Source organism: Rhea pennata, chromosome 1 (assembly GCF_028389875.1).
Source record: "Rhea pennata isolate bPtePen1 chromosome 1, bPtePen1.pri, whole genome shotgun sequence".
Taxonomy (NCBI): domain Eukaryota; kingdom Metazoa; phylum Chordata; class Aves; order Rheiformes; family Rheidae; genus Rhea; species Rhea pennata.
In genome coordinates this window covers 136,659,502-136,684,221 of record NC_084663.1, presented here as the reverse complement: position 1 = coordinate 136,684,221, position 24,720 = coordinate 136,659,502, and the positions used below count along the sequence as shown (strand labels likewise).

Here is a 24,720-nt window from a genome sequence, read left to right as displayed (position 1 = left end):
CCAAGCAGTTTAATTAGAGAAGGATTTGGAGTGGTGATGGATGAATTTGTGAGCTATTGAGGTTTTTAGGCTTTTGGATCTTTTTCAGCAATGTTCTTTAAGAGTCCCAGATGTCTGATCAACACAGAAAGTTGCTCCCCTTCACCACATTGTCCTCACCACATTAAACAAGCTGCAACTGCCTTTCTGTTTTATTCCAGTCCAGTAGTACACATTTCATCTTGTCATGCAAAGCACAAGAAGGTCGGCAAGCGAAACAGTAAAGGAGAGTGAATTTGCTCTGCCTGCCTAAGTTCAGAGGTAGATTATGCACGTCGTTCTCTCTGGAACATGACCCAGCAGAACACTGAGGTAAGGCAATTTCACAGGTGGTAGAAATGCAGTGATGTGAAGCACTAGTGATTTCAGCTTGTGCTTGCAAGCACAGATGTCATGGTTATGCCCCTCCATTTCAGGAGGCACTCCTGATCCTGAGCATCCTTCATTTAGCAAAGACAAAGAGCAGAAACTGTGAAATGAAAGAAGTCAATTACTATAACAACCCTTCTTATAGATAAACTCCCAGTGACACCCTCTATCTCTCTCCATCAGTCAAATGAACAAAGCCAATCCAAGCTATTATTTCACCCCACATCTAAACAGCCACACTTTTCCTACCAGCCAGCCGTCAGACAGGTATTCTCTTGTTTGATCCTACAGACTTTGGAGACAGCAGCTCTCTACACATAAAGCAGTAGCTCTTCATCAGACATCTTCCCATCATAATTAATTGAAGTGCAACCACATCTCCTCACAAAGATGCCTTTGGTGTCCTGAACTCCAGACTTGAACCTTGTGGATGTTAGCCAACGCATTCCTGTGATAGCCTTCTCTGGGATAGCCTTCCCACCTAGGCCATTAGGATGCTTAGAACAAGCAGCCCATGACAACACCATTCCACCGTCTGTGCATATGTTCAGAGTCTTTTCTATGAGGAAGGAGAAGTAGGTGCTCTGTACACTACAGCTGATTTCGCTGAAACCTTTAGGGGGTTTTACAGCAGGAAGCAGCTTAGAGAGTCTCTCTTCTTAGCCCGCATGCCTCTAAGATGAGGCAAGACACTTCAGCTTGCAGGCAGATAACTGGTAGTGTGAAGGGGCTTCAAATGCATCTTCTTTTCCCTTTGACTTAATTCTGAATCCCAGACTTGTTAGGTACCTAGTAACCCGGGAGACAATACAGACTTCTTTGCTGATGCTATTAAAGGCAAACCGGGAAACAATTACTCTCAAGCACTAGAAGCAGCATTATGATTTAAAGATAATGCTACGAGGAGCCAGCCATGTAAATTTTGTTCTGATCATGTCAATCAGTTATTACATTAGCAGAGAAACCCCGGGAGCTGTGTTTGTGCCATCTCTTTCGGGCACATTACTCTCGCACAGTATGTTCCCCTCCTGTTTTGTTACTATAATATTTAGCTGAATAAAAATTAGGGAAAGAAAGAGTTTACCTCATTGATCTTCTTCTCTCTTGGAGATAGAAGGGAAAGCCAAAACAGTAAGCAAAAATGCACCATGTTTATAAAAGCCCTGATAGAGCAGGGCAGCATGAACAGCAGCAGTTCTGCTGAGCCATGGAAGAAGAAAAAGGCTATACCATAATGCTAATGATACACTTTTAAAGGCATATATCTAAAGGAAACAATAATATATGGAGGACTAAGCTTCTAAACTGAGTAAGAGCATAACATTATTGTAGGTATTCCATCGACAGGTAATAAAGAGTTGTTTTAGATTTTATGCTGCTTTCATGCCTCATGGCTCTGTGATCTGTGTAAGTTAGAAAGTATGTGGACAAATCTGTTCTTACTTATGATATATATCCAAACACGAAGAAGCTCCTAATCAGAGAATAACTTGTGAAGGTAGCTTAGTAACAATGATGTCCTTTCCTGAGAACCTGAAGAAGAATCATGCTTCATGTTTTGGGGAATGTCCTTTAAAAGAAAGGTTTAAATTAAGGCCTTTGTATAGGCTTCTTTGTATCAACATTGAAAACAAGCCAAAGAACTTACTTCTAAACCTATGAAAGGTAAGCTTCATCATGCATCAAGTTCTTTATAACTGGCCATCATCTTAAAAGATGCAGCTAGCTCTCAACATATAGATTTGCACTGTATGTAGTAAGGCTGTGTGCAGCAAGGATAGCAAAGGACATTCTAGCCAGAGGACGCAGTACGAAAGAAAATTTCTTCATCAGTATCTTTTTTCCCTGTTCATAACAATTGCCAATTGTACGCACTTCAGAAGGACTAAGAGAAATGGAAAGAATTGCTTAGGAATTCAAAACAGTCATTTTTCCAAATACTGCACAAAGAACACTCAAACTTTTACAAATACATAATAATGTATGTGATATTTTGGAGTCTAGCGTTTACAAGTACTCCCTGCAATGTTTTATTCAGAGTGTTTTTTGAAGTGAAAATTATCTTTCCACAAAACCATGCTTTGTGTCTGCAGAGCTCCTGATTTTGTCAATGTTCTGCATACATCTATCAAATCCAGAAATGTTCTGTTTGCACCCTCCACTTTTTTTCCTTCTTTCACCAAAAAGTACCTTCATTTGCACTAGAACACATGAAATCTATGTTTTAGGTTTTTTCCCTTTTCTTTTTTTCACTCAGAGAGCAACAAGAAAAATAAAGAAAGAATAATCTTTATTCAACAACAAGTCATTGTTGATCCGTTTTTGTGCAGTCTCAGAGTAAATTCAAGAGCCACAGGAAAAGGAAGGTTAAACTATACCGGCTGATCACCAATGGAAGGTCCAGTTGTACTACAGAACGGTTACAACTCAAGAGCAGCTAACACGATTTAAAATAAATCTGCCACATCAAACAAATTCAGTTTTGTTCTACAAGTTTCATTTGAAGAGCAAGTAGATGTCACATACGTAAGTAATTGTACAGCATGTTACAGGCCATACTATACTTGTATCATTCTGTACTTATTATAGGAGAAAGACAAACTGTAAGCCATCAGTGAAGCACATGTTAAGTTGATTAAGGACTGAAAGATCTTTAAAAACTAATGGGGAAGCTGCAAATGGAGAATCATCATTTTCATTAATTATCTAATCTAATGAGCCAAATAAGTACAAAATTGTTGATAAAACATGCAGGTATCACAAAGGTTAGGTGAGCAGTCAAACAGAGCAGTTTGCCTATCTTGGTACACTAGGCCCATTTAAGCACAGTATTTTTCCAAAACAAAAGCTTGGACAGCTCAGAAGAAAGAATGTGGATCTGGCCTAGACACTGGGGAATGCCTTGGGGCTCCAGAGAACAGCTAATTGAGAAGAACCATTCATATTTAAGAGCATAAAAGATTTTTCGATGAAGAAACAAAGAAATATGATTGAGCAGCAGAGAAATTATATTTTCTCTGTATAACGCATCAGTGAGCTCATTCCTAGAATATAGAGTCCTTTTTGGGAATCCACATTCCAAAAAAGGAGGTTGGAAATTTGCAAAGGGCTTAGAGAAGAATGTTAGAGCAGGAAAACATGACCATTAGTTTGAAACATAATAAACATAATAATGTTTATGTTTATTTAGGAGGTATATTTAAACTACTTAAGTTTGTTCAAGAGATTAAGAAATTCCTTGATTACAATCCACATGACTGTACATCTAATAAAAGTAATGCCTATTGAGATACACTAGCTAGATGTTGAAATTTGAGAAATTCAGTCTAGAACTAAAGTTCAATGAAGGTAACTAATCATTAGTTATTAGACTTGTAACAGATTTTCCATTGCTTGAAGTTTTGAAGACAAAAGTGAATGTAGGATTCAGTTTACTCAGCTTAACCATCTATGGAACATTTGTATTGCTGAAATGAAAGAGAGCAAGCCCCAGTCAAATACTCCTAATTACACATACCACGTAATGGTTAGCTCATTCCTTGGCTCTGCTTTGGACCACTCCGTGTAGCTCTCCCCACTGCAGTATACACTCACCATGGCCAGTTCACCAGTTCACAAATGCATAAGCACGTGCCCAGGAGCTGCATCAGCTCAGTATCCTCCAATATATTCAGTGTAGAAATTGATACAGTTTCTCTAATGATAATGGAATAATGCAAATTTACCTCAACTGAGGAAATGTTCTATTATCTGGAATGAATAAATCCATCAGTTCTGCTCTCAAACAGCCTAGCTTCCCTTGTCTATGCTTATACTAATATTCTTCCCACTATGTTATTCTACTGCACCTTTCACAGTTTTATCCTTCAGCACCTAATATTCTAATTCTGGCTACCTCCTTCAATCCATCAACCATTCACACACAAGGAATTCAAGACTGCTTCAACTGCTAAATAAAAAAAGCTATCTAGCAAGGAAGCTGATGTTACAAAAGAAGTATTGACTGATTATATATTGTATGTTCCTTGTTTTACAAATATTTATACAGCACATACTGAAGCTATTCTATTCTCTAGTTTTCTTTTAATTTTTCAATACTCTATCCTAAGAATTTCAGCATTGTTCTTCAACAGTGTAAAAGTCCACAATCGAAACATTCTGTACAGATTCAGAATGTGTAACAAAGGTTAGACTACATCATAAACAAATGGAGTGGGAAAGATTTTGGGTTCATTAAATAGTTTTAAAAATTTTTATCTAGTTTTGGTGAGGGAAAAACAAACTTTGTAATACGTTACTCAGAAAGAAAGGGAAGATGTTTATTTTTCTGTCTGCATTAAATTGATTCTTCTCCCTTTATCCTTTTCTTTTGCTTTTTTATTAGTTGAAGAAAATGGGGAGGGGGGGTAATAAAAGAGAGAAAAAGAAAATATATAGTATTCTATCTAGTTTCAGCATATAGGGGTTAAAAAAGTAGAGGTGATAAAATTACAATTTTGTATGTAAACATTTTCAAAGTCACTAAATTAAAAGTCTTAACAAAATGAAAAGTTTTTGCAAAAAGTCCATTGTCATCAAAATACTATTTCTGCATACACAATATTAGTTTTAAAATGGATGTATCACTTCTACACGCTATCTGAACAAGGCCCAGAAGTTTCTGCTCTCAGGTACAATTATAACTCAGAGTAGAAAGGATTTGTGATGGGTGTCTAGGTAGCCAATAGTGAATGGTGAGTGCTCAACAGCAACCACTTGCAGGAGGGAAAGCCCAGCAAAAATGGTTTGGCTCTCCAGTCTCGGTCTGAGTTTGCAGAACAGGTAGTTGGAAGAACCTTCTTTCTTTTTGGCCTTTCATTTAAGAAGATTCAATATGGATTTCTTTGAGACAAAGAAATGAATTCAAAACTTTAATTTTACAGGGTCACTTAAATCAGCATAACTGCACTTCAAATAAACTGAACACCTTTTAGAGCTCTAAAACTGCCTCTGTACACTTGCAGTATTTTAGCCATATGTAATAAGAATTTATAGCAATTAATGGTTTGCATATCCTAGAATGACCACAATACATTAGATGTATTCTGAATGAGTGATATAACCACAGAGTATAAGGTTGTGCCTGGCTGCTTGATACTGCATGTAACATATATTAAATAAAATCTGCAAAGAACCCTTTCTTGGTTACAATCAGGAAATACGCTCATCTTGTTTTTGCATGATGTCAAGAGTGCATTTCCTTTAATAACTAAAAAGTTATTAATAAACTTTGATTATTAATAGCCAAAGTCTCTGCAGGTAAAACAGTAATTTCATATCATCACATGGCTTCTTGAAAGGTTTTTTCTTTGAAAAATAGAACTATAAGGGAAATACATCTGGAGGCCTGTATATTGTTTAAGACTGGTAGTAAATAAATGATTTTTAGGTGCTTTTGTTTTTCCCATGCCTGGATGCCTGATGATCCTCCCAAGAGCTCCATGAATAGTGATCACCAGTCAAACATGTCTGCCCCTTTGCACTGTACTGTACTGTCATTAATGTTTCTACGCAAATTATCATGACCTCAGATGGCCATTAAACCAGAAGTTGCTGACATGACAGATCATAAGAACTGAAACCCAACTCTTCATGTTAACATGGGGCCCTTAATCTTCTGTCTGACACACATTGTCCTTTAATTGCTTCCTCCAGAAGATGATAGCCTATCCTGTGAATCTATATATTTGGACATATAATTGGAGGGCAGTCAGTATGATGGGCCAGGATGTTGGAATTTGTGTTACTAATTGTTTAAGGTAATAGGCAGGATAATAATTCATAATATGCTAGTGGTAGTAAATGTCATCACAAAATACATTAGACACAGGAGGTAACTGTCAGAGCTGCTTGGAGTATTTTACTCCATTTGTGTTATGGCAGATACATATCAGCATAGAGAAATCTCTTCAGTGCCTCAGCCTGCATGACTTCTATTCATAACACTGTGGAGTGTTGTATAATGCAGACCATATTTCTGGCTAAATAATCATAAAGTATTTACTAGTATCAACAAAGCTCAAATTCACAGGCATAAAGATATAAAAATCCAAAAATAGCAAATATTTTCCCCACAGCCACTAATAATTTAAATAACTGGCATCTTTAATTTTATAACACCTATATCTGTTTTACAAGAAATTTTCTTTAAAGTGAGGAACATATAGCATGGAGTGTTAGGTCTGCACTTTACAATTTAGTTCTGCTGCTCATGAAATAATTTAGGAAAGTTAGTTTCCTAAGAAAATGTACTCTTTGTTCCCTTATTCCACCCACCGCTTAAATAGCCCAGCACTGCCCATAATGTGTTCTTTGCTGTCTCCTTACTTTTGCCCTGAGGAAAGAGATTATGCATGTGCTGGTCGGTCTGCCAGGAGGTATATGCTGAGCAGTCATATAGGAGCACATCTAATGGTTGAGTTTTATCTGTCTTCTCTTCAGTAGTAGACTTACTTCCCTCATCTCCTCCCAGCATCCATTTTCACAAAACTTGAAATTTAGAGACCGTAAATGACTCTGAGCCTTTTACCCATCTGACAGTTTTGATTTAACTTGACCAAAGTTTTAAAAGATACTAGGAAAAGAATAGCAGAGAGTTAGACAGCCAAACACTGTGATCTAGTAAGTCACATTTTCTTTAGAAACCAGACTAGTAATTTCATGGAAGTGCAAAAAGAGGTGTAAAAATTATTCTTTGGTTGTAGGATTTGCCTTGCCAAGTAAGACACCTATAGAACTTGCTCAGCTCAATTTACCAAAATGCAGACTGACAGGTAACATGGTTACAGTGAAAAAATGCCCTCACAAAGGGAAAACACAGATTTTTTTGATGTAATGGAGTAAGTTGCAAAAACAACCAATAGTTTCAAGCTGTAAAGTCAAATAAATCTAAAAAAAAACTGAAGTACATTCTTTAAGAATGAAGATGGTTAATTTTTGGAATGCAGTAGGCAAGTTTTGGTTCTGCATTCCTCAGTATTTTCAGATTAGGGGACTGGTGACTTTACTGTAGGACACGATTTAGTTAGTGATAATACACTGGGCTCAGTGTAAAGACTGATTAAGTAATAAGTGAGATTCCAAATAACTGAAAAAGTCATTTTGGATATCTGATCGATCTTTTGAACTTTAAAAGTCATTTGGTAAAATATTAAATGCCAACTTAAAGACCTCTGAAATCAAGATATGTGATGCAAGTGATAACCTTCAGATATGAATACAGGAACTAATAATATACAGCATTACTGAACTAGAATAGCACATCTTCCCTGCCTTTCTCCTTTCTTGTTGTAGTTTTACCTACAGGGACTTGTAAATTGACTAATATATTAGAAGCCTAAACTTTTGGCCACATCATCTATTGAAAGACTCACAGAAGAAAGACATACAAGTCAGAGAGAGAGAATTTTAAGAATATCAGTATTAGAACATATGTTTCTATAATAATAGTCCATAATGCTGTAGTTCACAAGAGGAATAAAACTGCAGTGTTTATGAATCACTGCATAAAACCGAGTGATGTTTCTTTTTCATGATAGCAAGGCTAGGAGTATTTGGGTCAGAATTGACTAACACAATTCCTTGTTTAAACAGGAAGGAAGCTTGGGGAAAAAATCAAGGAAAGCCATACATGCTGTGCCTAAAGGGAGAGGGTTATATAGCAACTAATGACAATGAATTATTTTGTATGAGGACAGGAAAGGGAAAACAGTGACATAGCAAAGAGATTCTTTAACAATCACATTTTATAAGTCTTTTGAATACATTCCTGACCTCTGCTACAAAACACTGAGGCACAAGAGCCCTACAGAGGCCTATATTTATTTTAAAACAATAAATAGTAACAAGGTTTTGTTTTAATCAATCAGAGCAAACACGTATGTTAGGATTAGTGATTCAGTACAACACAGGGAAATGCAGCGGCAAGGCCTCAAAATAGAATAAGGTGAAGCATGATGGAGTAGAGATGATACAAGAGAGTTTCATTTGGTACTTCCCAAGTCTTCTCTCCTTAATTAATAGGTTTTTCAATGTTTTTGGAGTGGTGTGGAAAGGCGTTTTAGTTAATTTTGTTTTCTTAATGGGGCTTGTGTGCTGCACATTTTTCCCAATAAGTCTATCCTGCTTTGACATAGTATATGCTGTCTGTCTAATGTGTGGTATCCTAGATAAGGTGGGGATCCATACAATAGAAGAGTGGAATGGTACTTGCAAAAATAATGAGTTACATTTCCATATGCTTGTAAACACCTCAGTCATCACTACACTACTGCCATTGACTTCAGTTGGACCATGGTCAGTTAGAAGTACAAGCTTCTCCCGCTCCTCTTTATATGGAGGCAGTAGTAAACTGTATAGTCTCCAGGACATGACTTGATAACAATGCACAAACTTACACACCTAGATGAACATGTTACCAACAGCACCTCTTTCGCATGTATACAAACAACTTCCTTGGCTTAAATACTACCATCAGTAATTACAAACCTATGTTGCTATAAAAATGAGACAAAATGTGAAACAGAACTATCTTGAATTGAATGTGCAGCCTGTGCTGACCCACATCTGGTCCCCCACAACACAGGTTTCAATATGAGCAGTACAGTTTCCAGTTGTAACAAAGGTCTGAATTTTCAAGGAAAGGGAAGCCAAAGGGAGATGATCTTTGTAATCAGTAAATAAAGTCCCAGGATACACATTCTCTGCTACAATGCTGTTCTAGTTAGATTCCTGGGGGCCAAACACCTGGTTTGGCAAGCCAGCACAAACACACACACACACACACACACACATACACACACACACACAGTCTTCAGTAGCAAGCAGTTTATTAGTAGATACTTACAAACAGACCGACCTGATGGTAATCTCGAGAAGGACCACTCCAATGTTTGTCCCGATTGTCTGCTGCCGAGTGTGGTGTTGCATAAGGCTGTTAATTCTTCTGCTGTCAACGGTGTGCCAAACAAGCAGGTAGAGAACGGGTTCTGCGGAGTAGCAGTACTTACTTAAGTACAGGTGATCTTGTCCCGTGACATTGGCTAGAGTCACCCAGACATCCTGTTGTGGCTGAGGTACAGTCCAGGCTTACCTGGGAAAATAAGAGGGGGAGGGGAAGTCAACATACTTCTGTCCCTGACTACTCTCTTCGCCTAAGGTGCTCGCTTGGTACGCGCTTCCACTGTTGCTCACCCTGAACGACAACGGTTACTGCTTACGAATCATCGGCTGTAAATATTTCAGCCGGAAGCGGCACCTGTTGTAAAGGGGGTTGGTACCAGACACGAGCTCCTGCAAACCAAGTTGATGGTGGCTGACTTGGTGTTACGCTGTGGACATAATATACATTAACTCATGGAGCAGGTGGTACTGAGACTGGGCGCAATGTAGTATTTTTGAGACCTAACAACAGAAGCGATTTCAGGTTTGTTTGCATGGGATTCAACAGTATGATACCCTTACTAAGTAATGTTGAACTTAGTTGCAGCACCCGCAGGCATGTTGGTTGAGCATTGCTGACATACAGATGAACGTCGGTGCGTAACCATGTTACTTCCCCACTACCAATACTCCAGTCCTGTGTGCTGTGGACAATATATCCACCTTGTCCACTAGTGTGCCCTGCTTTATGGATATTACATTCATTGGTGTGTGTACAGCCCGTATCTGGCCTTGTTTCATCAATAACAGTGGCGTGGTGCTGCCTGCAACAATTCTGTTGTTTAAGATACAAACAGCCTCTGGAAGGTGGTCTACCCAACCCTGAAAGGAGCCTCCTCCTGATCTCCAGAGCTGCTCCTTTAGCAATCCATTTATCCGTTCTACCAAGCCAGTTCCCTGGGAATAAATGAGGTGCCATGTCCACGTAATTCCCCGCTCTTCTGCCCACTGCTGCACTGCTTTATTTTTGAAATGTGAACCATTATCTGATTGTATTTCAATAGGGGTGCCATAGTACAACTCAATAGTATTCAAACACCAAATAGTTGTAAAAGCATTACTATAGTGGCTAGGAATGACGACAGCCAGCCCAGAATAGGTGTCTACTGCTAAACAGGCATATCGCTGTCATCGATGTTCCTTCAATGGACCGATATAATCAAGTTGCCAAACATCCCCGTCTGAGGTCCCTCACTTGATCTGTCCCAATGGTTGAGATAACACTTTCCATTCTTTCAGCAACTGACAAACAGAGCACTGATCAATGACTTGGTGCACTAACGCTTGGCTCAACAGCAGACCCCACGCTTTCCCTCATGAAATGGTAGCATCTTGCCCAGTGTGGCCAGCTTTATCACAAGCCCACCTTGCTAACACCTCCTCCTCCGGGGCTGTGATGGCGAGGCAGTGGATGCGAGCCAATTGGTCTACGTGTGCACCCCACTTTGCTGTTTCTGTGGACTCTTTAATGTGGGCATCCACGTGAAACACCTGAACATCTCGTTCTTGTAATAACTGGCATATATGCTCCCAATACTGCTTTCCCCACACTTCTTTGGTGCCAATAAGCCATTGGTCTTGCTGTCACTTACCTAGCCAATTGGCCAGACCTTGTGCCACTGCCCATGAGTCGGTGTATAAGTAACAAATGTGATTTATGGGCGTAGCATCAATAGCTTGCCAGGCGGCCACCAGTTCAGCTAACTGACTACTACCTTCCTGCCCTTCTGTGACCAGCTGAGTATCACTTGCAGGGTTAAATGCTACAGCACACCAGCGTCCCTTTATGGTACAACTACCATTCAGTAAACCGCGCCTGTTGTCGCTGTGTTTTAGACAATTCGTCATAAGGTTTGCCCCATTTGCCAGTTTGATAATTGACTAAATTCATGGGTTTTCCTGGTTCTCCTTGTACCCCTTGGCTGATTGCTTCATGTAATAGATGTACTCCTTTGCTCCCTGGTTTAGCTCACTTCTGCAAATACCATTTCATTTTAATAATGGTAGCTTCCTGAGCGTGTCCTATTTTATGTGTAGTGATGGGTATAAGTGCCCAGGCAATCACAGGGGTGTCCATACGGACTATTACCTCATGATTCAGGGTCTTGGCTTCTGTGTGGAGCAGAGCCCAATAAACAGTCAACAACTGTTTCCCAAATATGGTATAGCGCTGCTCTGCTCCAACCAACCGTCGGCACCAAAGGCCAAGAGGCCGTCGCCTATTTTCCTGTAACTGCCAAAGACTCCATAGAACCACATCTTGTTCAACTGTTACATGAAGTTCCACAGGACCATCCCTTAAGGGATGTAATTCAAGATATTCCTGAATCAGATGTTTTACTTTGTCAAAGGCCTGTTGTTGAGTGTCACCCCACTGGAAGCCCGTGAAACTTGATACAGGGACTTCAGGATGATGGCAAGGCCGGGTAAATGAGCCTGCCAAAAGGCCACTGCACCTACGAACTGTTGTACTTGTTGTTTGGTAGTCGGTACAGACCAATTCCAAATGGTATCAACAACATGCTCTGGTATTTGCTGCTTCCCTTGATTCTAAACAATGCCTAAATATTTGACACTCTGTGCTGGGCCTTGTATTTTCTTTGGATTGACTTCCCATCCAGCTTCCCATAAGCACGAAACAGTCATGTCCAGGACTGTTTGCACTTCTTCATGTGTTAGCCCCTGTATTAGTATATCATCAATGTATTGCAACAGTTGTACCTGGGCAGGTACATCTATTTTTACAAGTGTGCGGTGAATGGCTTGGTGACAATAGGTAGGACTACGTTTATAGTCTTGAGGCAATCTGGTGGAAGTACACTGATTACCATTCCAGGTAAAGGCAAACTGCTCCTGAGTTTCCCTTGGAATGGGGATGGTAAAGAAAGCATTGGATACATCTATGACTGCATACCACGTGCCAGCACGCTGTTGGATCTGCTGTATTAAGGTAGCCACTTCGGGAACAGCAGCGGACCACATTCACACCTCAATAGTCCACTGTCATTCTCCAACTGCCATCTGGTTTCTTTACTGGCCAAATAGGACTATTGAACGGGGAATGTGTGTTTCACACTAATCCTGCCTGTAGTAAGTCATTAACTGTGACTTGAATGGCTTCATCACCCCCTGGAATTCGATACTGTTGCTGATTAACAGTGGTAGCAATTGGAATTTGTGCTTCTTCCGTAACCTTTCCTACTTGGACAGCACGGATGTGCAGCCACCGCGCGGTACCAAATGCCCAGAGGGACCCATCTATTTCTAACGTTTGGCCTCGCAAGATGTCCATCCCTATTATATATTCGTCTACCGCAGCAATCATGATGTGGTATCCGCAAGGTAGCCAATCACCAATTTTCATTCTTAGTAAGCCAAATTTTCTCATAATTGGCTGGTCGTCCAGACCCCATACAGGGGTCTGTGTCCCTTTGTTTTTGTCAGGATTGCTGTGTATAATAGTGACCTCCGCCCCAGTGTCCACCAATGCCCGAATCTGTTGTGAATTTGTTTTTGGCCACCAAATAGTGCACCAGACAAAGGGACGTGGGTCATCTCGTAGTACACGGCAGTCTGGACAAGAGGCTTGGTCTAATCCCTATTCATTTTCAGATTTGTTATGGTTAACAAAGCTTGTTGCTGCATGAGATTTGCAGTTTTCTGCTCTTAAACCTGTTGTTCTAGCTGTCCTACCTTTTCAGCTAATTCATGAGCTTGTCCTTCCAGTACCTTATAGACAAACAGGAAGGCTCCCCCCATTCACCCTGCATGCTTTAATCACTCCTTGTCCTTGATGTGGGAGGGGTTCTACAAATTTTTCCCAATACTTTAACACTTCCATGGGGCTTGTCCCAGTCCATGGCTCCGGAGAAGCACCCGTACATGTTTCCCACTTATCACATAGCGCAGTCCATGGCTCTTGCGTCCACCCAGGATGCTCAAGGGATGGGGTTGCCTCTTTTCCCCCTACAGCCTGAACCAGCAGGCTCACGTCTAATCCTATGCTTGGTATGATATACTTTGCAATGACTACGGTAACAAAGATAAGCAGTAGGCACCTTGCTCCAAAGCAATATTAGATCCACAACACACACACCAAAATGTCAAGCCCGGGCAAGATACAAGCAAACACACTGACTGAGTCCCACCAATCCAGGTGGCGCGGCCTCAGTACAGCTGTGTACCCCACTGACCGAGTCCCACCAATGCAGGTGGCGCGGCCTCGGTACAGCTGTGCCCCTCACTGACCAAGTCCTACCAATCCAGGTGGCACAGCCTTAGTACAGCTGTATACCCCACCACTGACCGAGTCTCACCAATCCAGGTGGCGCAGCCTCAGTAGAGCTGCGCACCCCACTGACCAAGTCCCACCAATGCAGGTGGCATGGCCTCAGTACAGCTGTGCGCCTCACCAATCTCACTATGCTGCAAACCCCAGGAATCTCATCCTCATCGCCAACTTATGTTCTAGTTATATTCCCGGGGGCCAGACACCTGGTTTGGCAAGCCAGCACAAACACACACACATACACAGACACTGTTCAGTAGCAAGCAGTTTATTAGTAGATACTTACAAACAGACCGACCTGATGGTAATCTCGAGAAGGACCACTCCAATGCTTATCCATATTCTCTGCGTGATGAGAGGGAGAGTCGGCAGACACAATCTTTTGGGGCGTCCCCAAGGAGGCAACGTGGTCCTCTGTTGTGTAGCAACCTCCCCCTCCTTAGGAAAAACTCCAGTATTTATGATTACTTGCAGTAGGCAGGAGTCCTGGCACATGGGGCCAGCAAGTGCAGGGAGTCTAGCCCAACTCCGCCCCGGCTGCGTAACCGGGCTGTGATACTGCGCACACGTGCAGACTTATTGTGGGGGCCACATTTGACTTTGGAGGTCACTATTTCATTACTCTTCAACTTCTGACCTTCATGCTGACTGCTTCTCGTGGTGAGAGCATGAGCTTCCAGCCACAGAATCTATATGTAACCAACCGCTGCTCTTTCTCACAGATTTCCAAGACTTTACTAGTTATGTATTTGTATTCCGCTTAATACAGCGGTATTGTTCTAGGCACTAAAAAGTTACACTAGACCATTCTCACCAAGTATCAGGTACTACAGATACAAAAAAGTTACAACACAGACCATTCCCATCAAGTACCACCTAATACGGATACAAATGTCCTCTAAACTAAAGAAAGGGCTGGAGAAGAAGAGTTTGTAGAAAGTAGTTAATTTGTTTTTAACCACAGCCCCTAAGTGCTGGAAAGCAGCAAGGCAAAAGCATCCCTCAAAGTAGCACAGAAAGCTCATTGTAACAAGAGACCAAGTGACTCAGAGCACTGGAATGGAGTATGGCACCTTTCACCTCCAGGTCACCGGTTTCCATCCATTTCCAGCTAGTTGGGAGTAGAAGTTATTACTATCAGAAGGGTGTTCAGTGAAATGAGTTGGTTGTCTCAGTGCTGCCTGTAAGGGACAGCTGCCCAGATCACACAAACAAGCCCTGCAATTATTACCGAACACATACTGTTCTCCCTGGCTCCAGCCACATCCATTCAATAATCATCCAAATGGCCTGAAGCTCTAAGGGCCACCAGGCATACACTACTGCCTTCTGTTCCCCACAATGACAGGCATGTTCACCCACTGAGAAAGAGACAAAGACTTTCCCATGTCCCCCTTTTCCTCAGTTCTTTCTTCTCTTAGAAAGATCAGCAAGAAATGTCCATACTTTTCCATAATCTTCCCAGTTTTGCCAAGTCTAAGCACTGAAAAGTCGTTGGCTATACCAAAAAAATCTTGAGTTTTAAGCAGCACATTTTGTTTTATATTGTTGTTCAGTTGTCTTCTGATTTTTGTATTTGGGACTCCATTCATATTTTCAACTTCTTCCTTTCCTTTTTTTTTTCCTTCTTTAAGGAATTTTGAGACACTCATACTCACAACAGTTCAGAAGCACAGCCTTTAAGAACTCTTCATAAAAACAGGAGCTGGCAATACTATATCCTAGTGCTGATTTAACACAATGATACTTGGATTCCATATACAGTGCAAATGTTAGTAATTGATCCCCAATGGAGCTTAGAGGAGGTTGGTAAGATGGAGAATCAACTATAATGTGCTTGGTTAGGGCCAGAAAGACTAATATTGGGCTTTTGCCTATTGCAAGTCTCACAAAGAGCTCTGTAAAAAACTTCAGACACTCTGATACAAACTCAGTAAAGCTGCAGTCTCAGTTGCTTGTCATTCCTCCCTCCAGAGGCAGTTTGAGCCTAAATTTTTATGCTCTCTTAGAGGAAATGTTCCCTTGATGCCTTCACAAAAAAAAATAATTCACACTTTTTGGGTTGACTCTGAAAGTTAATTTTCGCCTCTGTTCCATCATCCACCCTACAATAGGATTAATATAAAAGATTATGGCCAAGAACACCGTCTTCAGAACATGATTTTCTTCTTATATTTTCACATGTCATCCCATTTATTTGTCCATTATCTGCTTCCTCCATATCTTTGTGCTTCCTATACTTCCAGTCTGCTGACCAGAAAGAACACTGCAGCTTCCCAAGGTTGCTGACCAATAGCCAGAACCACAGCAACAAGCAAAAGCAATCATTTCAGCAGCATAATCACACCCTTCCTCTGTTTTTTCCCCTTATATTGAGGAAATGGCCTGCAGTTCTCATAGATGACATATTCGGGAATGAAAACCTGATCACTACCCAGTCCAGCTGTAACACAACAAACAGTGCTAGACCCTTCCAAGAACTACCCAGGCATCATAGGCTGCAGCACCATACCGGGGCAGAAAAAACACTCATCTTAATCTCTTAACCTACAGTCCCACCTCCCTGTCCTTACCAACACACAGCTCTTTCCTGACTTCAAGCATTCAACCTGCATACTTGCAGTCTTATTTGGACCATCTCAAACAGGCAAAGATTTTATCTCCGTTTTGATTCCTGAGACACACACACAGGGCTAGACTTATAAAAGGTTTTAGGCATTGGAGTCTAGGAATGGGCATCACAGTCTAAAATCTCTACACAGTGCTAAACATTTTGAAATTTAGTTTCATAATAAGCAACACTTAGCAGTCAAAAGTAAAGAGTGAGAAGAAGGATGTGAATCCAGAACTTTACTGCTGTCCTGTGAGAGATGCCCATGTGAAGAAGGATTCTTCACATAATATACCTGGATGCATGTTAATCCCTTTATGTATGGATACCTTTACTTTTCACAATTTGGCTAGAGGAAGATCTGCTGCCATTCACCTTTAGCTTCCCCATGCTTGATAAGCCAGAGGGCATTCAGAAGAAGACTTCTCACTTCAGAACACGTACCTCAGCCACCTGGAAGTAAGTGGTTATGCACTTCACTAGGTAAAGAGTCAACATTTAACGCTGTTGAAACTGTGCTCCCACAAAGCCAGGAATGCAAGATTCACAAGATCAGCAACCTGCTGCTGCAGAACTGAGTGTTCAGGGTTCCAGCCACCGCTCCCAGGGTGGAAAAATAATGGAAACAAACATACAAGGCATTATATGGATTTTTTTATATATATAGATGTCACAGAGTTAAGTGTCTACAGTGAAATTTAAGTCCTGTATGTCTCAGCCTCAGTCAATAATTGGCCTTGTGTTTATCACTATGTTACACCTTAAACATGCATTAATGGATGTTTATGTGCTCTCTGGAGGCCTGAACAAGCATCTGAGCCAAAGTTGTTAGAATCACTGATTTTTCATATCATACAATCATTTTGGTGTGACCCAAAACTGAGTATTTTTTCCTGACCTTTCTAATAAATGCAAGCAACTAGATTTTTAAGGGATGTAGATGATGTTCAAAAAGTTGAGGTAGTGGAAATGACAGTCATGGTTTTAACTCTTTCAGCTGCCTGACAGCTTAACTATGGTTATCAAATCCTACTGGAAAAATGAAGTAAACAAAAAAAACAAAAAATCCACGTAGTTCTTACTACTACTTCAGATTATTCCTCTTACCTAGTTTGACTGGAACTGCTTTGTCTTTTGAGACCCAATTAGTTCTTGCAATAGTAGTCAAGATTTTTACATTGTACCAGAACTGCTTGAAGCTATATTTCTGTTTCTAATAAAATAAAGCTTTAAATTTAGCAGATTATTTTCTCCACCCTGTCTGACATGAGGTATAATCAGATTTTTTTCTCCCTTTCATGAACACCATCTGTTTGTGACCATTAAAATCCATTTTCTATGCTGAAGAGACAGGAATTTACAGGGATGTGTTCAGCCACTCTCCAAACACTACAGCCATTCCTAAGGGATCCATTACAGTCTGACACACCCAAGTATTTATGAGCCATAAACTGCCTGCCTAAAATGGCGATTCATCAGCCATGCATGGGAGACACTCACAATGACGGAGCATGTTGTAGCTGTGAAAGGATGGGGGCAGGGGGATAAAGGTTTTAAGATTTTCTGAACCAGCAGCATCTCTGTACGTCAGATTTTTCTCACTGTGGCACCCTTCTAGGACATTTGCTTTGACAGTTCGCACAACCAGTGTCAAACGAACAGATGTTTTGGAACTGGACCCCAAATAAGACAGCTATAAGGTCACTGCTTCACTGCTTTTTCACATGGTTGTCTGCCCTAGAGTCAGCACTCACTTGGTGTCAGAGCAGAGCATCCTGCTGCTTTTTCCCGATGCAACACTCATTGCAAGGCAGGGCAGGCCAAAGGACCGGGTGCAGCCTCCACACCAGCATTACTCAGTGCCCTTCCTATCACATCCTGGTACAAACAGTCACATGAATGAAATTCCTAGGATCAAATATATATTTTTTTTGCCTATTATCTCTGAAGCAGATTGTATCCCAAAATTATAAAGCTGATGTTGTTAGAAAACTGATTACAGAACCAGCACAGTCTAAGAGAAATGAGGAAGTCAGACAAAGCAGCAAATTGGGCTTTTCTACTGATGTTTAATACAGGAGACAAATCCAGGACTTTTGTTTCATACGGCAGGTGATGTCTATAGCAAAATTCTCACATGCGCATGAGAAATGGTATGGGGGGGGAAAGGAAATCCAAATACTATTAAGACAATGAAAGTGCAAATGTCTTGTGTAAAGAGTAGCTCTGAACAGCTCTGAACCTTTGAATTGAACAGACTACAGTAAAATGTAGAGGCAATTTATACAGCAACACCCAAAAGAGTAAATCACAACCATTGTAGAAGCCATTTTATTTTTATGCTTACCTGCCTACTATTCAAGCATTGTGTGTGCCCAGATAAGCAGCCATCTCGACTAAGCTGTGCATCTTGGTGCCTGCTACGGATTCACAAATGAGGCTCCTGCTGGTTAAGTTCCCTGAGGGACCCAAGCTGACAGGCATGCTCACAGAACACTAGCACACACTGACAGCATTTTGTTCAGTAGAAAGCACCATAGATACAGTTCTATTTCATTCAAAAGTAAAAAAGTAAAAAAAAAGGGGGGAGGAGGGGAAGAAAAGTAAGGAGGAGCTGGAGCCGGAGTTCTGGATTCTGTTTCTGTTCCTAGATCTATATATTGAATATGGCATCAAACAACAGACACGTAGACATTTGGGACTGAAACAGCAATCCCCACATCCATCCCTTGCTAAGTGCTTTCACCAGTGGATTATAGAATGAGAACTACAAAGTCTGCTCCCATGCATCCCTTCTCTCCCTCTCTCTGAACCTTGGATGGCTTTTTCCACAGTTGCAGTCCCAGCAAAATGTCCCCATTCCCCTTCTAGCCCCAGGTTTCCTGTTCTCCAGGCAAGATCTCCCAGGCAAGTAGGGAGATGCTGTATCAAAACTAATACTGCCTGCACCTTGAAAATAAACACATTTGAAAATAAATACATGATCTCATCACCTGTGTTCTATGGGATGACTTAAGTCTATGCTGCATCCTGCTTTGGTCTGAGCATCCTGCAGGGGTCCAGAGAATAGGTGCCTACACTTTATGGTGTTTCACATCTCTATTAGCTAACCTTTCAGTATCTTCCCACTTAATGACACACGCTATTGTTCGGATTCCCATCTCCAAGCATCTCCTGTATTACCTGTACATGGAATTTGGATGCCTAATTCAGATTGACAAATTCCAGCTCCAAAACCAAGGGCCTTCAGCCCCGTATGGGATCTGAGCCCTTAGTTCCTTATGGCTATACACTTTAACAACAAATAATAGGGCAATCTTTACCAGACAGTTACTGAGATGCAACTGAGATGAGAGCATTATAAATGCAAAGAAAAAGGATACAGAGTAAGACAAAGCATATAAGGCTCCTTCAGCATACCAGAGAAAGAAATGTCTGCCAGCCTGCCACACTCAGTTCATGTTTCAGAAAGTACTATTTTGCAACCTTACAAGAAACTAAAATCACAGTGTAATTTACAGATTTTAATTAAATTCTAATACATACAGTTGTTGAAAAAGTTCTTTGAAATTCTCTCCATATTCTTGGGTTGTATCTTATGGTTTAAGCAAGAATTGAAGACCTCTTCAGCAGCTGTGTAGCTTTTTCTTCTGTAATAACTAAAATCAAAAGGCTGAAAGCAAGTGAGCCTTAGGACAGAAGGGCAACTCAATCTCTGGTTGTTCCTAAACGCTGCAAACTTTCTGCTGCGTTAAGCAATTGAAGTGGAAAGAAGCCCAATATGCATAGTTCAGTTCTTGCTCAAAAATGCCTCATTTTCAAGTATTTAAGAAGTTTGGAGGTTAATACAGTAGCTTAGGTAACAGGAAAAATATTAGTGTCTACTGGTCTTTGGAAATATAATTAAAGGACAGAATGTACATATTGGTTAAAATAGTAGTTAAAAAAAAAAATCTGGCACCACATAAAACACGTGAAGTTTTTGTTTTAGGGGCTTCAGCCAAGGTCGTAAACCAAAGAAGGCACTCACAAGGAACTGTGCCTTTCTCTCGGCATGCTCGTTACTAAGACATACTTGGGCAAAGGCATCTGCTTGCGAAGTTTTGTGGCTTTCTGTTTTTGGCTTGCTGACAGCAGCCACGCCGTGACTGCGTACGATGGGAGGCAGCAGCAGCTACCTCGCGCTCCTTGCGGTGCCCGCGGAACGAAGCGAAGCGCGGGCGCGCTCCCTTCCCCGGGTCAAACGCAACACAGCGACGACAGCCGGGGCTTGGCGGGCACCGCCGTGGGAGGGGATTTTTATTAATTTAACAACAAATAAAGAGCAGCCCGTTCTCTTCTAGAACATCCTAAAAATCCCTTTTACTCCACAGATTTAATTTCCCTGCAGCTGTAAGCACGCGGCCCTTTACGCATTTCCCTGCGCAGTGCTGATGCCTGCCAATTTCACCGGATCGCCTTTCTCCCAAAACGCCCTCGACCGGGGACAGCCGCTGCCAGGGGACGAGCCTGCCCACTGCCCCTTGCCTGCATCTTCCCCCCGCAACACACAGAGACACACACGCCACTGCCGCCACCCTGCTCTCCCTAAAAATCCCTGACCGCCTCAACGACAACAGTTACAGCAAACAATATATATATATGCATATATATATATATATATATATATATATATATATATCCTCACAAAAATCACCTCCCATTGTTTAAAACCACCCCCCGCCCGACACAACCCCCTCGCGGGTCTTTGTCTGCGCGGCGCAGCCGCCAACGCCCCCACAGCACCGCCACACCCCGGCCCTGCTCCCGCCCCTACAAGCCACGCCCCCTACAAGCCACGCCCCTCGCAGCCCGCTCCGCCCCAGGCCCCGGCACTAACCCCGCCCGGCCCGCTCCGCGGCGGTCCCGCCCCCTTCCTCCTCTTCCTCCTCCTCCTCCTCCTCCTCCTCCAAGCCACGCCCCTCCCAGCCGGCTCCGGGGCGGCTCCGCCCCCTGCCTCGGCGGTTGGGCGGGGCGGGCGCCGCGGGCGAGAGCCGTGGCGCGCCCTTGTGCGCCCCCTGCCGGGCGGCGGCGCAGCCGTCAACCGGCGCCGGGGAAAACCGGAGGCACTCCCCTGCTTTGTTTTGTTTTTTCTAAGAGGAATTTTTTTCCCCCACACAATTCCACAGTCTGCCCTTTTTTTTTTTTTCTTTTCAATTCAATTCTTTCTTCCCCGCCCCCAGCAATTCCTGAACTTGTCGTTTCAAAACAAGCACCCGGCCATTACTGGGCAGGCCTTTGCAGCGGCTGGGGCCCTGGCTGCGCGGCAGCAGTGGTGCTGGGCAGGAGCAGCGCCCAGGGCTGCCATCCCCGCCCAGAAGGAGCACTGGGGCTGGGCACCGCATCCCTGTGCGGGAGAGCTGGGCAAGCTGGGCCGGCCTTCCTGGCTGGGCGTACCTGGGAATCTCCTCTTGCCCAAGGAGAATGGGAAAATCGGCAGGGCGGCCTAGTCATTTGGTGCAGAAGGGGCTATTTTCCAAGGGTTTTTTCAAGCAAGTGTTGAGTTGTGGGGCCAATGACAAGCTAAGGTGGGTATGAAGAAGGCTGACATGAATAAAATACACACAATGGCAGGCTTACCCAAAGCTGAAAAGCTTATGGGCTTCTTCGTGAAGTTTCCACTAGTCCCTTGGTACAGGCCATTGTCACAGAAGAATTTTTTGTCACTGGTTTCTCATCCTGACAGAAAAATAGAAGAACCCATCTTATTTTATTCTAAGCCAAGTGTAAATTTTGAATGTAAGGGGGAAACCAAAATCACCTCAGTGTAACATCTTTGAAGAGAACGATGTTTAAGAGAAAAAACACACATCAGATTATAAATAGAGACACTGATATTTGAAATATGACCAATCCAAGGCTGTTAAACCAGCCACCCCCTGGGGCTACTCCATTTTCCCACTTTCCCTTTCATGCAAATCTTGTCCCCGCAACCACTGCCCTAAAGGGTGACTTACATACCCACAAGGACACAGCACACTCTCTTCCGCTCCTAATAATGATGTTACTGTTTACTTTCTGTTGTGTGATGATTTTTTTCCTTTAAGTATATTTCAAGGATCAAAGCTGTCGGCAGGATTTCCCTGTGGTGGCCGTGATCCTCTTTCCTCTTTTTAAAGTATTGTTATCACCAAAGTAAACATACTTTAACTACAGTGGGAATTATCATGGACATCTAGCTGTTTTTGTTGGTGGAATATTCGTCTTTGTGAAACGTCAGGATACAATTGAGATAAATGTAGGTGTTTATAGAGCATGTGCACAACTGCAAATCCAGATGCTGTATGCAGTAATTAGGAATTAATTGGAAGTAGTTATAGTGGAACTTATAAAGAAATGGAAGTAGTTTGCAACTAAAATAATGTGTTAATATAATTTTGAAAGTCGCCTCTACTTTTACCTTTATTTTAAAGGAACAAGGAAAGGCAAACATCAAGATAATCAGCTTTATTAGATCATCTTGATAGTACTAAGACAGTAATTAAAATCCCGCTGTGCTCTTTGTAACACTGATGGGAATCCCGAAATTAAACCACAAAATATTCAGCTCCCTTTTTGTCTATTTCACAACACAAGCCACATACTCATTGTTAGACAGCGCTGTTTTTTGGAAACTGGAGCTTGATTTTCTTTGAAGAGTCTCTCAGTGGTGAAGATACATGAAGCAGAAGGAAAGACAGCTGGATCTTTTTGAAGTAAAAAGACTGTACACACCAAACACATTTACACCAGAGATGCATTCATGTTTTTTGTCTGAGAGGTAGAAACACTTAAAAATATACAAAAGGCCACACACTGTTGTTCAATGAATCTTCTGTTAATTTGAACAGAGGCTACCTAATAATGTTAGCCTATAGTATGTGAATGGAATATATCCTGAGCCACACCCTGTTATGAAAATATATTCCAAAATGATGGCTTAATTTTAAATGAAAGAAAGGAAGTACAACAGAGGTTTTATAAATGTATTCTAACTATATTATTTTTGCTTGTTATAATACATGTTTTTTATGAATTTTTTGTTCTGGCAAAACCTCAGATTGTCTCTAAGGTTTCATTCCAATGTTCAAGCCTCCAAAAACATCTTTTAAAAACCTGGTATATCCCAATATTATTTTTCATTCTATCATTCAGAATTATAACTAAAAGAAGGGTCAATAAAGAGAATCGGTTGTGGGTCAAAGACAAAGCAAGATATATGAAGACTATCAAATGTGCTTTTACGCTTAAAGTGAAGATTAACAAAATTCATGCAGCAGGTGCAGTCACAACAGTAAACCTCTAGGAAAAATTCTCCACACTGTATTCATATACTGTTGTCACTGAGTCAGAAGCTGGGAATAATGACACCAACATGTACATCTTAAAAATGTTTGGTATGAATACTCTTTCCTTTCTCTTTGCCTCGCAGTTCCTGAAAAAGCACACTCTATTTTTAATTTGAATATCTTCCAACCAGCTGCTGGCTTTGAGTGCAACAATAATTCATGCCATAAGGTATGCCCATGCTGAAGGAAAGGTGCAGGTTTGACCCATTAAAGACCCTAGGATGAGATGTAGCATTCTTTCCAAACCATCCTGCTTGCTATATTTGCTTCTTGTTTCTGAATGGCTATTAAATGCTGCACACCAAGCCCATTTTCAATAGAGACACAAGAGGCCAATTCATTGTCCAGATTCCCCAATTTGCCACATGCTCTCTGTGTGGCTCCAACCATGTCACACTCCTATCCTCCAACACACTGAGGAATTTCTGCTATGTAGGAGTAAGCCACCTCACTGTATTTCAGAATCTTAGATTGTATGTGCTTCCACTCTTTACTCACACAACTAAGATTTAAAACCAAAACCAAAAGTCACAAAGCCTTTCCTATTTCATACGAGAGTTGAAATAATATCTTCATTTAAGACTGAGACACTCAAATATTGTAGAAATGGAAACCTGTAGCAGTGCTAAAACAAATAATTGAGAAAAAAATTCTATATGGAAAAGTATCAGTATAAGGGCATCTTCTAACAAGCTTGACAAGGAGGAATGAAGTATTCTGGGAGGAATATTTATTAAAAAAAAAAAAAAAAAAAAGATAAAAGGATGATCCTGAGAACCTGTGAGTTAAAATAAAGGGCTGAGAGAAGGCTGGCCCGAACAGTGACAAATGATGACTATTGTCTCATACATACGCTCAGAGCTGCTTTTCCAACTCAATTTATGCTCCAGCAAAGCAGTAGGCACTAGAATTCCTGTAAAAGAAGACTGAAGTGTAGGTAAGAGTCTCTCTGCCCAAATCTGTCCCGTGCATTATTTTCTTATAGCAACTCCAAGAATTAAATTACCTTTTATAAGAACAGAAAATAAATGTGTTAAGGAAATAAAGAATGTTGATCTTTAGTAGCA

General features: G+C 41.5%; 1 long non-coding RNA gene across 3 annotated transcripts in view; it reads right to left on the bottom strand.

Moving 5' to 3' along the window:
• LOC134154402 (uncharacterized) overlaps positions 1–20,189 on the bottom strand; it is a 34,448-nt gene extending 14,259 nt beyond the window's left edge. For 2 of the 3 annotated variants that reach the window (XR_009961362.1, XR_009961361.1), the window contains exons 1-2: positions 19,833–20,189; positions 9,293–9,538 (exon numbers count right to left, since the gene is read on the bottom strand). This is a non-coding gene — a long non-coding RNA (uncharacterized LOC134154402). The remainder of the gene's footprint in view (positions 1–9,292; positions 9,539–19,832) is intronic. The other variant, XR_009961360.1, reaches the window with a different exon arrangement.
• Between the last annotated feature and the right edge of the window lie 4,531 nt (positions 20,190–24,720).